General features: G+C 43.0%; 1 protein-coding gene across 1 annotated transcript in view; it reads right to left on the bottom strand.

The window, feature by feature from the left end:
* Nucleotides 1–17344, bottom strand: part of AFF3 (AF4/FMR2 family member 3) — a 582836-nt gene that overhangs the window by 225371 nt on the left and 340121 nt on the right. The gene's annotated exons all lie outside the window — the stretch shown is intronic.

Raw genomic sequence — 17344 nt, forward strand, 5'->3', positions numbered from 1 at the left:
TGGACTTCCTTCCTGTCCTGTCCGAGCTTTTCTTGTTCTGAGTTCTTTCGATTTTCATTCCATGTTATTCCAACCTCACTTAACTTCTTCACTCTTTCTCACCCCTACCTCTTTGAATCAGGTCACTGACCAGTGCTGTCCTCAGCAAGGGCTGCCCAGCCCCCTCTCTCTCACCCATGATTTATGTCACTTCTTTATGGTTTACAGGCTACTTGGGGCTGTGAGTTTTCCTTTTATGGGTTATCACTATCAGATTGTAAACCTTTTATTCCCTGCCAGATGATAACCTCTTGGAGGGAAGGGATCATGTCTGGTAACTCCTTCAATGCAAACACAATGGGTAAAATAATAGGAATCCATTTAACCTCTCTGAGATTCTTTTTTGCCTGTAAAATAACAACAATAAATTATACTTGTCCTACCAAACACATATGACTGCTGCCAGGATTGCTGTTCAATTGCTAAGTCATGTCCGACTCTTTGTGACCCCAAGGACTGCAGCATGCCAGGATTCCCCATCCTTTACCATCTCCTGGAGTTTGCTCAAATTCATGTCTATTGAGTTTAAGATGCCATCAAACCATCTCATCTTCTGTCAACCCTTTCTCCTCCTGATTTCAATCTTTCCTAGCATCAGGGTCTTTTCCAATGAGTCGGCTCTTCACATCAGGTGGCCAAAGAACTGGAGTTTCAGCTTCAGCATCAGTTCTTCCAGTGAATATTCAGGGTTGATTTCCTTTAGGATTGACTAGTTGGATCTCCTTGCTGTTCAGTTCAGTTCGGTTCGGTCACTCAGTCGTGTCCGACTCTTTGTGACCCCATGAATCGCAGCACGCCAGGCCTCCCTGTCCATCACCAACTCCCGGAGTGCACTCAGACTCACGTCCATCAAGTCAGTGATACCATCCAGCCATCTCATCCTCTGTTGTCCCCTTCTCCTCCTGCCCCGAATCCCTCCCAGCATCAGAGTCTTTTCCAATGAGTCAACTCTTCCCATGAGATGGCCAAAGTTCTGGAGTTTCAGCTTTAGCATCAGTCCTTCCAAAGAAATCCCAGGGCTGATCTCCTTCAGAATGGACTGGTTGGATCTCCTTGCAGTCCAAGGGACTCTCAAGAGTCTTCTCCAACACCACACTTCAAAAGCATCAATTCATCGGCACTCAGCCTTCTTCACAGTCCAACTCTCACATCCATACATGACCACAGGAAAAACCATAGCCTTGACTAGACGGACCTTTGTTGGCAAAGTAATGTCTCTGCTTTTGAATATGCTATCTAGGTTGGTCATAACTTTCCTTCCAAGGAGTAAGCGTCTTTTAATTTCATGGCTGCAGTCACCATCTGCAGTGATTTTGGAGCCCCCCAAAATAAAGTCTGACACTGTTTCCACTATTTCCCCATCTATTTCCCATGAAGTGATGGGACCGGATGCCATGATCTTCGTTTTCTGAATGCTGAGCTTTAAGCCAACTTTTTTACTCTCCACTTTCACCTTCATCAAGAGGCTTTTTAGTTCCTCTTCACTTTCTGCCATAAGGGTGGTGTCATCTGCATATCTGAGGTTATTGATATTTCTCCCGGCAATCTTGATTCCAGCTTGTGTTTCTTCCAGTCCAGCGTTTCTCATGATGTACTCTGCATATAAGTTAAATAAGCAGGGTGACAATATACAGCTTTGATGTACTCCTTTTCCTATTTGGAACCAGTCTGTTGTTCCATGTCCAGTTCTAACTGTTGCTTCCTGACCTGCATACAGATTTCTCAAGAGGTGGTCAGGTGGTCTGGTATTCCCATCTCTTTCAGAATTTTCCACATTTTTATTGTGATCCATACAGTCAAAGGCTTTGGCATAGTCAATAAAGCAGAAATAGATGTTTTTCTGGAACTCTCTTGCTTTTTCCATGATCCAGTGGATGGGGACCTCAAAAGTCTTCTCTAGCACCATAGTTCAAAAGCATCATTTCTTTGGTGCTCAGTCTTCTTTATGGTCCAACTCTCACATCCATACAGGAATAAGAGAGATTAAATTACATTAAATTAAATTACTTCTTTCTCTCTCTCAGCAATGTCTCCATGTTTGCTTCCTACAGAGGGTCCACCTCCACAGGCCTGGCCAATGACCACAGTGAACTCTAGAATGCTTTGTGCTCAGCAATTGACTCTTTACAAAATAAAACACTGGGCTAATCCTTCAAATGCAAAATGCCAAAGTCGATTTTTATCTGTGGCAGGGGCTGTTGCAGATCAGAGCATGATTTTATTTTCAGTTTCCATATCAGAATCATCACTCAGCATTGCGGTCCTTTCACACATATTATTCATGTTATTACACTCTTATCAGTTGAGTGCCGCCAACAATGGAACCTGGTAATTTTGATTACACTTGCATATGCTTTTTATGCTGGAAGCCAGCAGGAGCACCGTATCTGGTGAAACGGAGCCATTACAGCTGGCCTGGACGTGGCAGACAGAGCACGAGACCTGGAGTTAGATGAAGTGGGGAAACCGTGCTCCTTCCTGGACAGAACTAGAAAGAACTTTGTAGTTGACAACCCTGGACTGTAAACACAGACTCCAGGTGAGACTTGAAGCCTGGGCAGGCTTGAGCTTAGAACAAGGAGGTCACTGTCAAAATCACTAATTTGGGCTTCCCTGGTGGCTCAGGCAGTAAAGAATCTGCTTACAATGCAGGAGACTGGGGTTTGATCCCTGGGTTGGAAAGAACCCCTGGAGAAGGGAATGGCTACCCACTCCAGTATTCCTGCCTATCTGAAGAATTCCATGGAGAGAGGAGCCTGGCGGGCTACAGTGCATGGGACTGCAAACAGTCAGACATGACTGAACGACTGACACAACAACAACTCGACAGATCTACAAAAAAGCCAAAAAATCTTCATTCTGTTACTACAGTTGAGGGACCTACAGTTTGAAAAATAATAGGAAGTACAGTGCGTTCATAGCAATTGATGGAAAGCTTTTGGAAAAGCAGTAGCTGCTGAAAAATAAAAATACTTTTCTTATTAAGATTTTTTACACCTATTTTTCTGTTTTTAAAAATGTATTTTATTGAAGTATAGTTGATTTACAATGCTAATTTCTGCTGTACAGCAAAGTGATTCAGTTATACACACACACACACACACACACACACACACACATGCATTTTTTTTCATATTCTTTTCCATTAGGGTTTATCACAGGATATTGGATTTAGTTTCCTGTGCTATACAGTGGGAACTTGTTGTTTATCTATTATATATATGTATATTTTTTATATATTTATGTATAGTAGTTTGCATCTGCTAATCCCAAACTCCCAATCCACCCCTCCTCTACCCTTCTTTCCCCCTGGCAACCACAAGTCTGTACTCTAGATCTGTGAGTCTGTAAAAACCTATTTTTCTTAGTACAACTCAGGCTGCTAAAATTAAAAATATGCAAATAACCAATGGAAATCTGTAAAAATAGGGTTACCAAAATCATAATGAAATCTTGTTCTTTTAAACTGAAAACCCAGGCATATGTCCAATATAAACTAAAACTGGCCTGAGAAGGGGATTCCCAGTTGCTGCATGTGTATTATCTGGTCTCACACCCCCTCCCCCACCAGGGGTGGGTGGGAGCCGCTCTGACTGGAACACTGACTAATCTAATTCACTGCAAGGCCAGAGCTTCTAAACTTGTCACTGTCCTCTGTCTCAATGAAGTTAATCACCAGTGGATACAACAGAGGGTACACCATGTAGGTAAAGATTAATGGAATCAATTCGAGAAGTAGCTTTTAATTCACGTTTCACAGACTGGAGAACACGTGCATGAGAGGACAATATAATCCCACGGGCTTCCGGCAGGAAGGCAGGCATTGGGCGCTGACATCAGAAGGAAACCTTCCCAACTGGGAATTCCAAGGGTGCCTTAAGACCTGAGCCACACACTCACTCCTATAAACCGACCATATGACTTCCAGTTCTCACAAAGCTAAGCCCACGTGGTGTATGGCCTTTCCTTATTGCCTTCACACTGTAAAAAGAGTGTTATTCACTGTAAGGAAATCAGTCCCGTTTGCTGGAGGCCCGGACCCCTCACCTCTCTGATTTCAGCTGTCCTTGAAAACTCTGGACTCCTTGTGGAAAGGATAAGAGCCTTGACTGAAGTTTATATAACTGTCACTCTTGAAAAAATTATCTCATGCTGGAAATTGAAAGTGTTAGTTGCTCTGCTAAGTCGCTTCAGTCGTGTCTGACTCTGTGTGACCCCACAGATGGCAGCCCACCAGGCTCCCCCGTCCCTGGGATTCTCCAGGCAAGAACACTGGAGTGGGTTGCCATTTCCTTCTCCAATGCATGAAAGTGAAAAGGGAAGGTGAAGTTGCTCAGTCATGTCCGACTCCTAGCGACCCCATGGACTGCAGCCTCCCAGGCTCCTCTGTCCATGGGATTTTCCAGGCAAGAGTACTGGAGTGGGGTGCCACTGCCTTCTCTGTTAGTTGCTCAGTCGTGTCCAACTCTTTGCAACCCCATGGGCTGTAGCTTGCCAGGCTCTTCCAACCATGGAATTCTCCAGGCAAGAATACTGAAGTGGTTGCCATTCCCTTCTCCAGGGGCTCTTCCTGATCCAGGGATTGAACCTGGGTCTTCTGCATTGCAGGCAGATTCTTTACCATCTGAGCTACCAGGTATATAACTATCATTCTTGAAAACATTATCTCATGCCAGATCCCTGCATTTTGGACTTTTCTGAAGATTTCTTGTTCTAGATGCAGTTTTGTTGTTTTCTTGTTTTATTTCGGAACAGGAAGATGGACATGATCTGTCTTATTCTCCTGTCCCTTTGTGTTAAGTGCATTCCCCATTCTCTCTGTGTATTACTTGGGACCTTCCAGAACAATAAAAACCAGACACTTCTAAGGTTCATTTTAAGTGAAATCTATTCATTTAAGATGAATATATTTTAAGCTTACTGTCATTCCCATTCTTTGATTTGGGGATAGCTTCTAGGACCTAAGAGTGTGTTAAAATGTTACAAGCAGTGAAATCTACATCAGGTTCTCAGAATGTAAAGGAAATGGCTTGATGTTCAGTGCACATCTGCAGGAACCTCATGGTTCTTGTTAAACCTAGGTGACAGTTTCACCCCTGAATTTCTGCTGGCAACACACAAGTAGGTACCTGCTAGCTCCCTGCGTCCTTACAAACCCTGTGCTCCCAAAGAGAAGCACTCACAGGGTTAATCATAAATTTAAAAAATGCTTTCAAGGAGAGACTGAAGCATGTGAGGAGCATTAAGAGGGTTTCCCACATTTGGAATCTTGGGCTAGTATTTTCCTGTATCCTTTCTGAGAATAAATCATATTAAAAGAAGAGAGCCAAATTTCTGACCAGCTCATGAGAAAGGTCGTGTTATTAATGATGCCACTGTTACCCTACTTCTGATCTACATTATACCTCTTAGTGGAGATGCAGACACTAAGAAATTAGTCCTGGGAAAGACATATACATTATAGTTAATCTCTGAAATAACTGTGGTCTGTAGTAATCAAATTTCTCTTTCATAGTGGCTCAGTGGTAAAGAATCCACCTGCAGTGAAAGAGACGTGGGTTTGATCCCTGGGTCAGGAAGATCCCCTGCAGAGGGAAATGGCAACCCGCTCCAGTATTCTTGCCTGAAAAATTCCATAGACAGAGGAGGCTGGCGGGCTACAGTCCACAGGGTCACAGAAGAGTCTGAGTGGCTGAGCGACTAAACAACAACAAGGGAAAGACGAGGAGGGCGGTGGAGGCGAGAAGGAGAGGAGGGTCATAGTTACGTTCTTGGCCATGTTTTTCACTTTATATGTTCCAAACCACTTTCCATAGACAGATAATCTGGAAATGTGCTTTTGATGAAGCCTGTGTCTCAGTTATAGAGAAGCAGAATGGTGGAACAGAACAGGCTCCAAGTTGGCATTTAATATTTGCCAACCTTGCCTGATACTTGCCCTGCGATGGACCAGCAGGATGACCTTGGGCAACTTCCCTGTTTTGATTATTGGTGTCCTCATCCACAAACGGCTGTTAATAACCTTCTCTTGCAGGATTACTGAAAGGATTAGCGATAGACACGCAAAGTCCCTAGCGCAGGATCTGGCCCGAAGTCGCTGCTCCCTGGGAGGTAATCATTGCTGTGTCGCTAACTGTAGGATGTGTGTTCCAGCTTTTGGCGTAGACTTTGTGAAGGGATGGGATAAACACAGGGGAAGACATTTATGAGTTTGTTTGTTTGTTTTTTTAATCTAACTCACTTCATTAATTACTTAATATTTAACTGGTTAATTATTCATAGTCAAATAGAAGGCATAATGAACATGTGCTTATTAAATAATAATGTGCTTCTCTAACTCCCTTTGCCACGAAAGCACCACGCGCACGGGGATGGGGGGTATGCTATGTCAGTGACTGGCGTTTTTCCTAAATGGGACAATTATGAGTAACCAGGATGTGTCCTGTTTCCAAAAGTTGGTTTTGTGTTCCAAAGAGTTCAGATGCTTTGTCTTTGTGCCTACAGATTCCTCCCAGGACAGCAGGGAGGGCCGTCCAGCTGGCATGCTGGCCTGAGAGCTCATCTCAGATGAGGTGCAGGATGCAGTGGGGAAGAGGACGCCAAGGAGGAAAGCTTCTGTGGGATGGGGGCAGGGCTTAGCATCCAGGCAGGGCGCATGCAAAGCAGGCCAGCCTGGACAGGAACAGACCCTGGAAGCCACTGGCATTAAGATAAAAGTCTCTGGTGTGGCAGGATTTCTGGTTCACCAGAGGGAAAGCAAGTCTCACTGCTTCACTGCTGTGAACCTAACCCTGTTGAAGGCATGCGTCTTTCTCTCCTTCAAGCCCTTTCCCAGCTAACTTCCTACCAGACAGCAGGCTCCTGTCTATGAACTTCACTCAAATATCCCTTCTCAGGTTGAAAGGTGATTTATAAATCACCGGTTGGCATTGCCCAAGTCCAGCCAGATGTTCCCGGACTTAAGGATGAATGTGAAAAGCAAGGTGACTTCATAGGAGACAGAAAATGTCTACTGCAATGCTCCATATATGGACAGTCAAATCCAGAGACTGGGAGAAAGCTTAGCTCCAGAGAAACTTTTTTTTTTTTTTTACCATGAGGTTAAAATATCCTTAAAAAAATGAGAAGCAAAAGATTAAAATGTTTTCCCTCAGAAGTTCACAGGTCTTCAAGAAGAAGAGAAGTTGGGGTCAAAAGAAAAATAGGATAACAGTTACCAAAGACTGAGTTTAGTACAGCCTGATAAGACGCTTACCCCTTGGGAAAAAATACTCTGTGAAAACAGAGAAATAAAGATAAAAGAGGAAGACACCAAATTAATGACGTCTAAAAAAGATAAGATTCAGAACTCAGTTGCTAAATGTGTCTTTACATGAGGAAAGGAAGAAAAGAACTTTAGGAGGAAATTAGAAAGCAAAGATGATCTTGCAGCAGTCTCTCAGGAGGGGGAGAAAGTGAGAAGGAAGGTTCGGAATATACAGGGCAAATGGATAATTTACAAATTCCAGACAGATGTTTCTCTTCTTTGATCCTCGCTGACAACACACAGCTCCATGTCAGGAGAAGGGGTCTCCAATCACGCTGAGTAGTTTATGACTCAGTAAAGCCAGTCAGGTCAGTGTCCTAGTGCACCCAGATGTGAACTCCCCCAGACACATATTTTAGTCTTCACTATGTGCCAGGTGCTACTCTAGGTCCTGGGAATACAATGTAACAGACACGGCCCCACTCTTAGGGAACATGAGCATCCCTGGGAGAGCCAAGTAATGAACAATGAAGAAGAAATGTAACTACAGCAGGCCCATACTCCTCATGGTGGTGAGTTTTGCATAGTTTTCTGATAGGACCACCCCAGCCACCAAAGCTCATCCTGTTTTAATGGGGGGTGGTTGAGAAGCCATATTCCTCAAGCTTGCTACATTGATCTGATGTGTCTAATTAAAAAAAAGCATGAGAGGGGTCTGGGTTGCAGTTATCAGACATTTGAGGGGCAGCCTTGTGGAAAAAACATTTTGTGTGTTCTGTGGAGACAAGAAGCACGATTAGAGTCAAAGCTATAGGAAAGAGTTTTTTTTTTAAATAAACTTTCTAATGAATCTGTCTCTGGAGCTAAATATTCCACAGGTGATTTTGTTAATAAGCCCTGCTTTAGGAGCTGGAAATAAAGCTGAAAATAAAGTCAACGTCCTCATGGAGGTCACCTTCTGGCCAAAATGAGACAATACTCTGCAACACCATGTAATACAACATAGTATAACTTAGCATAATGTAATATGATACAGCATAATAACGAAACACAAAAACTACTCAATAATAGCAGGCCATCTTAAAATGGTGAGCTGCTTATCTTGGAAGTTTCAGGACCATATAGAGTGAGAGCCCTCTGGGAATTCAAAGTCTGGAGCATCTGCTCTGTTCTGACTTTGGTGGGACCACAGCGGGGTTTGGGGCAAACCCTGCCCCCTCCATTTGTCTCTGATTCTGGATTCAATGAATTATGAACTATCCATGTGATCCCTGAAAGGCTGGGGATACATGATTCCATTTTAATTTTTGATTTAACTGAAAAGTTTCCTCACTACATCTTTTGGATTACAAAAATAGTACATGATTTTTGTTTAAAAGTTAAACACTGCAAAAATACAAAATACAGGAAAATGAAAGCCAGCCAGGATCCTAAGATGTAGAGATAATGCCCACAGTAAACAGTTTTAAGCCCTGGCTACTTATCCAGGTCTTATATACACATACTAACATGGGGATTATATGTATACTTCTAATAAGGTCACACTGTCTAGTGACTTAATCTTTTTCATTTTTCATTTCTTCTTTCCCCAAAGAACATATAAACTTGCCATCTTTTTAAAGGCTGCATAGACCATTGCATTGCCTGGAAGTACTATAGTTTGTTTAATCAAGTGATGTAGAGTTAAATTGTGGCTAGTTTTCATTACTACAACCATGCTTTAGCAAAAATCCTTGTATATTGATTTTTTTCATGGTTCTGTATTTCTTAAATAGGATTAATTCCTGGTATAGATTTTCTAAGTCAAATGGCATAAATATTTAAAATTTTCATATACTGTCAAATTGTTCTCCAAAAAATGGCCTATTAATTTACATTTCTCCAACAGTATTCTGTTCCTGTTCCTTTACTAATATTCTTTTTAAAAATCAGATTTGAAGTGGCTTCTGACCAAGATGATGACACGGGGGCTCCTGAATTTCTGTTCTCTCACAGACTCACTGAACATGGAGTAAAATCCTCTGAGAGAAATTCAGAAACCAGATGAGTGACTCCTACACATCAGACAACAGAGAAAATGCCCGTATCAAAACAGGTGAGAAAGGCTGAGACACACCGTGGCCATGAAGCCTGCCCCTGGCACAGCACCACACACTTGGAGGGCACTCCCTAACTCCCAGCTTGTCCTTGAGGAGTGAACCATCGGGACCACAGACCACACCCCAGCACTCCAGTTTCTAAGCATGCAACCTGAATGACAGGCCCCCCGTCACCCAGCTCTGATAATCAGTGGGGCTTGCATTCATGAGTCCCATAGGACTATAGAAAACAGGACCACAGAAGCAGTTGTTAAGAAGCATGGCAACACTCCCATGGCTATATACCGGACTCAGTGCAGGGGAGAAGTAAAAACACCCAGCTTCACGTTCTCCCTGGAAGGGGTTCAATTACATACATCACCAGTTGTTGCCAGGGAGTCCAGCTTCTGATCCGTCTGCGTCTAGGTACTACAAATCTCCCCTTTGGGACACTGACAGGTGCTGGCACACTCTCAATTACTGGGAGCCACTAAGAACAAATACAGCCGTTGGACAACCACAGAAATTTGAAAGATAACCAGGAGCTGAGACCAAGCTAATTGATGAGGTTAATCTCCTATAGGAGACCAGTCTATGAAGACTGAGAGGGGTGATTCTTTTATCTAGTATGCAGAAACCAACACAGAATGTATCATAAGATGAAGAAACAAAGAGATATGTTCCAAACAAAAGAACAAGATAAATTTCCAAAAACCAATATTAATGAAATAGAACTAAATGACTCAATAGAGAGTTCAATAGATAGTTCCAGATAATCACGATGGTGTGATCACTCACCTAGAGCCAGACATCCTGGAATGTGAAGTCAAGTGGGCCTTAGAAAGCATCACTATGAACAAAGCTAGTGGAGGTAATGGAATTCCAGTTGAGCTATTCCAAATCTTAAAAGATGGTGCTGTCAAAGTGCTGCACTCAATATGCCAGCAAATCTGGAAAACTCAGCAGTGGCCACAGGACTGGAAAAGGTCAGTTTTCATTCCAATCCCAAAGAAAGGCAATGCCAAAGAATGTTCAACTATCGCACAATTTCACATATCTCACATGCTGGCAAAGTAATGCTCAAAATTCTCCAAGCCAGGCTTCAGCAGTACGTGAACCATTAACTTCCAGATGTTCAAGCTGGGTTTAGAAAAGGCAGAGAAACCAGAGATCAAACTGCCAACGTCTGCTAGATCATCGAAAAAGCAAAATGAGTTCCAGAAAAAGATCTGCTTTATTGACTATGCCAAAGCCTTTGACTGTGTGGATCACAATAAACTGGAAAATTCAGAAAGAGATGGGAATACCAGACCACCTGACCTGCCTCTTGAGAAACCTATATGCAGGTCAGGAAGCAACAGTTAGAACTGGACATGGAAAACAGGCTGGTTCCAAATAGGAAAAGGAGTATGTCAAGGCTGTATATTGTCACCCTGCTTATTTAACTTATATGCAGAGTACATCATGAGAAATGCTGGACTGGAAGAAACACAAGCTGGAATCAAGATTGCTGGGAGAAATATCAATAATCTCATATATGCAAATGACACACCCTTATGGCAGAAAGTGAAGAACTAAAGAGCCTCTTGACGAAAGTGAAAGTGGAGAGCGAAAAAGTTGGCTTAAAGCTAAACAATCAGAAAACTAAGATCATGGCATCCAGTACCATTCAGTTCAGTTCAGTTCAGTCGCTCATTTCAGTTCAGTTCAGTCGCTCAGTCATGTCCGACTCTTTGTGACCTCATGAATTGCAGCACGCCAGGCCTCCCTGTCCATCACCAACTCCCAGAGTTCACTGAGACTCACGTCCATCGAGTCCGTGATGCCATCCAGCCATCTCATCCTCTGTCATCCCCTTCTCCTCCTGCCCCCAATCCCTCCCAGCATCAGAGTCTTTTCCAATGAGTCAACTCTTCCCATGAGGTGGCCAAAGTTCTGGAGTTTCAGCTTTAGCATCAGTCCTTCCAAAGAAATCCCAGGGTTGATCTCCTTCAGAATGGACTGGTTGGATCTCCTTGCAGTCCAAGGGACTCTCAAGAGTCTTCTCCAACACCACACTTCAAAAGCATCAATTCTTCAGCACTCAGCCTTCTTCACAGTCCAACTCTCACATCCATACATGACCACAGGAAAAACCATAGCCTTGACTAGACGGACCTTTGCTGGCAAAGTAATGTCTCTGCTTTTGAATATGCTATCTAGGTTGGTCATAACTTTCCTTCCAAGGAGTAAGTGTCTTAATTTTATGGCTGCAGTCATCATCTGCAGTGATTTTGGAGCCCCAACAAATAAAGTCTGACACTGTTTCCACTGTTTCCCCATCTATTTCCTATGAAGTGATGGGACTGGATGCCATGATCTCGTTTTCTGAATGTTGAGCTTTAAGCCAACTTTTTCAGTCTCGACTTTCACCTTCATCAAGAGGCTTTTTAGTTCCTCTTCATTTTCTGCCATAGGGTGGTGTCATCTGCATATCTGAGGTTATTGATATTTCTCCCAGCAATCTTGATTCCAGCTTGTGTTTCTTCCAGTCCAGCATTTCTCATGATGTACTCTGCATATAAGTTAAATAAGCAGGGTGACAATATACAGCCTTGACGTACTCCTTTTCCTATTTGGAAACAGCCTGTTTTCCATGTCCAATTCTAACTGCTGCTTCCTGACCTGCATATAGGTTTCTCAAGAGGCAGGTCAGGTGGTCTGGTATTCCCATCTCTTTCTGAATTTTCCAGTTTATTGTGATCCACACAGTCAAAGGCTTTGGCATAGTCAATAAAGCAGAAATAGATGTTTTTCTGGAACTCTCTTGCTTTTTCCATGATCCAGTGGATGTTGGCAATTTGATCTCTGGTTCCTCTGCCTTTTGTAAAACCAGTCCCATTACTTCATGGTGAATAGATGGAGAAACAGTGGAAACAGTGGCAGACATTTTGGGCTCCAAAATCACTGCAGATGGTGATTGCAGCCATGAAATTAAAAGATGCTTACTCCTTGGAAGGAAAGTTATGACCAACCTAGATAGCATATTCAAAAGCAAAGACATTACTTTGCCAACAAAGGTCCGTCTAGTCAAGGCTATGGTTTTTCCTGTGGTCATGTATGGATGTGAGAGTTAGACTGTGAAGAAGGCTGAGTGCCGATGAATTGATGCTTTTGAACTGTGGTGTTGGAGAAGACTCTTGAGAGTCCCTTGGACTGCAAGGAGATCCAACCAGTCCATTCTAAAGGAGATCAGCCCTGGGATTTCTTTGGAAGAAATGATACTAAAGCTGAAACTCCAGTACTTTGGCCACCTGATGCGAAGAGCTGACTCATTGGAAAAGACCCCAATGCTGGGAAAGATTGAGGTCAGAAGGAGAAGGGGACGACAGAGGATAAGATGGTTGGATTGCATCACCGACTCAATGGACATGGGTTTGGGTGGAGTCCGGGAGTTGGTGGTGGACAGGGAGGCCTGGCACGCTGCAGTCCATGGGGTCACAAAGAGTCGGACATGACTGAGTGACTGAACTGAGATAGGTCAAAATAACAGTCATAAAGATGCACAGCAAAGTGAGGAGATCAATGCGTGAACAAAGTGAAAAAGGTGAGGAGATCAATGCGTGAACAAAATGAAAATTACAACAAAGAGAAAATATTAAGAAGTATGAAAGAGAAATCACAAACCTGAAGAATATAATAAATATAATAACATGGACCATAGCTCACCAGGATCCTCAGTCCAAGGAATTCTCAAGGCAAGAATGCTGCAGAGGGTTGCCATTCCTTTCTCCAGGGGACCTTCCCAATGCAGGGACTGAACCTGAGTCTCCTGCATTCAGGCATTCTTTACCATCTGAGCCACCATGGAAGTCCGAAAAAGTTCAACAGAGAGATTCAAAAGCAGACTAGATGAAGTGGAAGACAGGATCAGTGAACTAGAAGAAAGGGCAGTGGAATTCATCCAGTAAGAGGAGGAAAAAAAAAAAAAAAGATTGAGAACAAGTGAAGATACCTTAAGACACTTATGGGACACTATCAAATGGAACAGCATATACATGTGGGGATCCCAAGAGGAGAAGAAAGAGAAAGAGGCAGAAAGCTTTTCAGAGAACCTGGGGAAAGAAACAGACGTTCGGATCTAGGAATCTCAGAAAGCTCCAAAGGAGGTGAATTTAAAGAGACTCATACTGAGATCTGAGATGTATTACAATTAAATTTTTGAAGAAAAGGAGAGAATCTTAAAAGAAGTAAGAGAAATGTAACTTGTTTATGCACAAGGGAACCCCTCTAGGACTATGAGCAGATTTTTCAGCAGAAAACTTGCAGGCTATAAGGTAGCGTGGGATTATGCCCAAGAACACAATACCCAGCAAAGCTGTCCTTCAGAATTGAAAGAAATATAAAAAGTTTTCCAAACAAAAGCTGAAGTTTATTACCATTAGACCAGCCTTACTATAAATGTTAAAGGGACTTCAATGAGCTGAATTCAAATTAGTAACAAAAAATACTTGAAAGTGTAAAAGTCACCGGTGAGGGTAAATATATAAATTTGTAATACTCTAATATTATAATGATGGTGTGTATTTACAAGGGAGGTGATAAATAACTTATAACTCTAATATACAGGTAAAAAGAAATTATTTACAATAACTATAATTATAATAATTTGTTAATGAATATACAATATAAAAAGATTTAAGTTGTGACATCAGAAACAAAATGTGGGAAAAGAAGTGTAAAAATAAGCAAGCAGGATATCAGCCTAAAACACTTCTGCACAGCAAAGGAAACATCAACAAAATGAAAAGGTGACCCATGGAATCGGAGATTTGCAAACCACACATCTGATAAAGGGTTAGCATCCAAAACAGACAAGGAACTTATACAACTCAATAGTAAAAAGCCAAACAACCCAATTAAAAAATGGGCATTGGACCTGAAGACCTTTTTTCCAGAGATGACACACAAATGGCCAACAGGTACATGGAAAGGTACTCAATATCACTAAAGGGTAAGGGAAATGCAAATCAAAACCACATACACCTCGGAACTTGCCCTGGTGGTCCAGTGGTTATGAATCTGCCTGCCAATGCAGGAGACGTGGGCAGGGAGCTAAGGTCAACGAGTACCCATCAGGTCAATTCCCAGCTTAAAACAACTGCCCTTCGTTGAGAAGAGCCCCACCCACAGAGGTGGGCCTGAAGTAACGACATGCAAGGTCCTTGCAACTTAACCCTGACCTCTGGCCACCTCCTAGGGGTGGACAACTGACCCATGCTGGACCGAGATTTGAAACTTAAACAGAGAGACTGAAGCTGGCTGAAGCTGGTACCTGAATGGCAGTATCCACGTACTCCAGTTGCTGAGGCCTCCATAGTCTGCTACCCATGAAGACCACGGCTGCCATTAGGTTGCGGAGGCAGGGCTGGGGAAGGGGTTCCCATTGTCTCAAGGCCTGGGACCGGCTAGCTGGCGGCTGTGATGAGGGCTCTGGAGCCCTGCAGGACACAGCCCTCAGCCTGTCCCCGGCCCACAGCTCACCCGCAGGCCCTGAGGCTGGAGGGCCTGTAGGGTCCCAGGGAGCAGGCTGCCATCCACCTCCCACAGCACCTTCTGTCACGAGGCTGACCATTAGCAGAGCGGGACCTCTAACTGCCGCCCTCAGTCTCTCGATAACTGTCCTGTGCTAACAACTGTGTCCTGACCTGCCCCTATTCCAGAACTGCCACCCGATCCAGCAATCCCACTTCTGGGTATATATCCAAAGGAAATGAATCATCATCCCAAAGAGACATGGGCACTCCCAAGTTCACTGCAGCATTATTCGTAACAGCAAAGGTACGCAAAGAACCACCGTGTCCACTGCAGATAGATGGAAAAACAAACTGTGCTAGATATGAATGGTATTTAACCTTAAAATGAGGAAAACTGTGCCACCTTCAACAAATGGGTTGACCTTGAGGACACTGTGCTAAGTGGAATAGGTCAGACAGTAACGACAGATACTGTGTGGCATCACTTTACGTGGAGAGAGAAAGTAGAGTGGGGACTGCCTGGGGTAAACAGGGAGAGACTGGTAAAAGGATGCAAGTTGTGTCCAACTCTTTGGGATCCCATGGACTAAACAGTCCATGGAATTCTCCAGGCCAGAATCCTGGAGTCGGTAGCCTTTCCCTTCTCCAGCGGATCTTCCCAACCCAGGAATGGAACCGGGGTCTCCCACATTGCAAGTGGATTCTTTACCAACTGAGTTATCAGGGAAGCCCTGAAGGATGCAAACTTTCAGTTATAAGAGCAATAAAGTCTGAGGACCTAAGTATAGCTGGTAATAAAATACTTATAGTTGTAATGATTATACTGTACTGCATAATTGAAATTTGACAGAGGAGCCTGGTGGGCTACAATCCATGGGGTCACAAAGAGTCAGACACAGCCTAGTGACTAAACCACAACCATAACTGAAACTTGCTGAGCAGAATTTAAGTGTGCTTACCAAAATAAGGAAGATAAATATGTGAGGCAATGGATGTGCTGATCACCTTGATGGTGGGAATCCTTTCACAGTGTATATCGTACCATCATGTATACTTTAAATGTATTGCAACTTTATTTCATTATACACAATTCATTATACCTCAATTAAAAATATTTTTTAACTCACTGCCAATTTCATAGGAGAAAGGAACTGTTGCTTTAATTGCATCTCTATTAGTATAGCATATTTATTAGATGCATTCTTTTCCTATTTCTAGAATACCTGTTTATACCTTTGCTCACTCTTATATGAGAGTATATATTTTTATTATTGTTTAAAGAGTGCTTTGGTTATCTGGGAAATTAGCTGTCTGTCTCACCTCTTAGGTTGTCCCACAAATATATTTACCATATCACATCTCTATGGGTAGAATTCCTGAAATAAATATGAACAAGAAAATTGGAAGGAAAAGCAAGTTTTGAGAAGAAAAGGTGAGCCATAAAGTTTTATCTTTGAAGAGTATTCCATATAATCATTAAAGTATGCGGCAGACAAGTTTTATTATATAGCAACAAACTTTTCCAAATGTTGAAACCTAATTGCTAAAAATATGTTGTTGTTTAGTTGCTAAGTCATGTCTGAGTCTTTGCAACCCCATGGACTGTAGCCCACTAGGCTCCTCTGTCCAACAGATTCTCTAAGCAAGAATACTAGAGTGGGTTGCCATTTCCTTCTCCAGGGATCTTCCTGATCCAGGGATTGAACTGGTGTGTCCTTCATGGCAGGCAGATTCTTTACCAGTTCCCCATTAAAAATATGTGTTGCACTAAAAGCTTGAATAGGGCAGGACATCAATATTCCAGTTGAACCATGCAGTGTATCAGAGTGTGTATGTGTATGTGTGTGTGTGTGTGTGTGTGTGTGTGTGTGTGAATGTTTCCATATAATGGGTATGAGGGATCTTACTGGGTTGATACAATCTTCTAAAACTATATTATGATGATGGTTGCACAAATCTATAAATTTACTACATATCATTGAATTGCACACTTGAAATGGGTTAGTTTTCTGATATGTAAATTATGCCTTGATACAGCTGTAAAAAAGAAGACCTAGAGATTGCTCAATTGTGGGTGCAGATGGTGAGTGGCAGAGGGGTTCTGAGACAATGAACACCCTCTAGACTCAGGGAAGGAGTAGCAAGTTTTTGATGAAGGGTCCAGACCCTCCTCAGCATGGCCCTGAGGACCCCAGCTAAATGTTCTTACCATTCTTTGACAAACTGAAGGGATACTGAAGGACACAGAAGCCCTGGTTTCACATTCCAGCTGAGCCCCAGAATGACTGTTGGCTTTGGGCAGATAACCTCTCCAGGTCGAGACCTCTCATGTGAAAAGTAGCAACACGGCTCCCCGCGGTGGCCTCTGTCCCCAGATTCCAGGGTTCCCCGTGGCCCCGGGACCAGACTCACCACCTCCTCATTCCAAGCCCAGGGCTATTCCCACTTCCTTACGCACAGTTATT

This window comes from Bos indicus x Bos taurus, chromosome 11 (genome assembly GCF_003369695.1).
Source record: "Bos indicus x Bos taurus breed Angus x Brahman F1 hybrid chromosome 11, Bos_hybrid_MaternalHap_v2.0, whole genome shotgun sequence".
Lineage (NCBI taxonomy): Eukaryota > Metazoa > Chordata > Mammalia > Artiodactyla > Bovidae > Bos > Bos indicus x Bos taurus.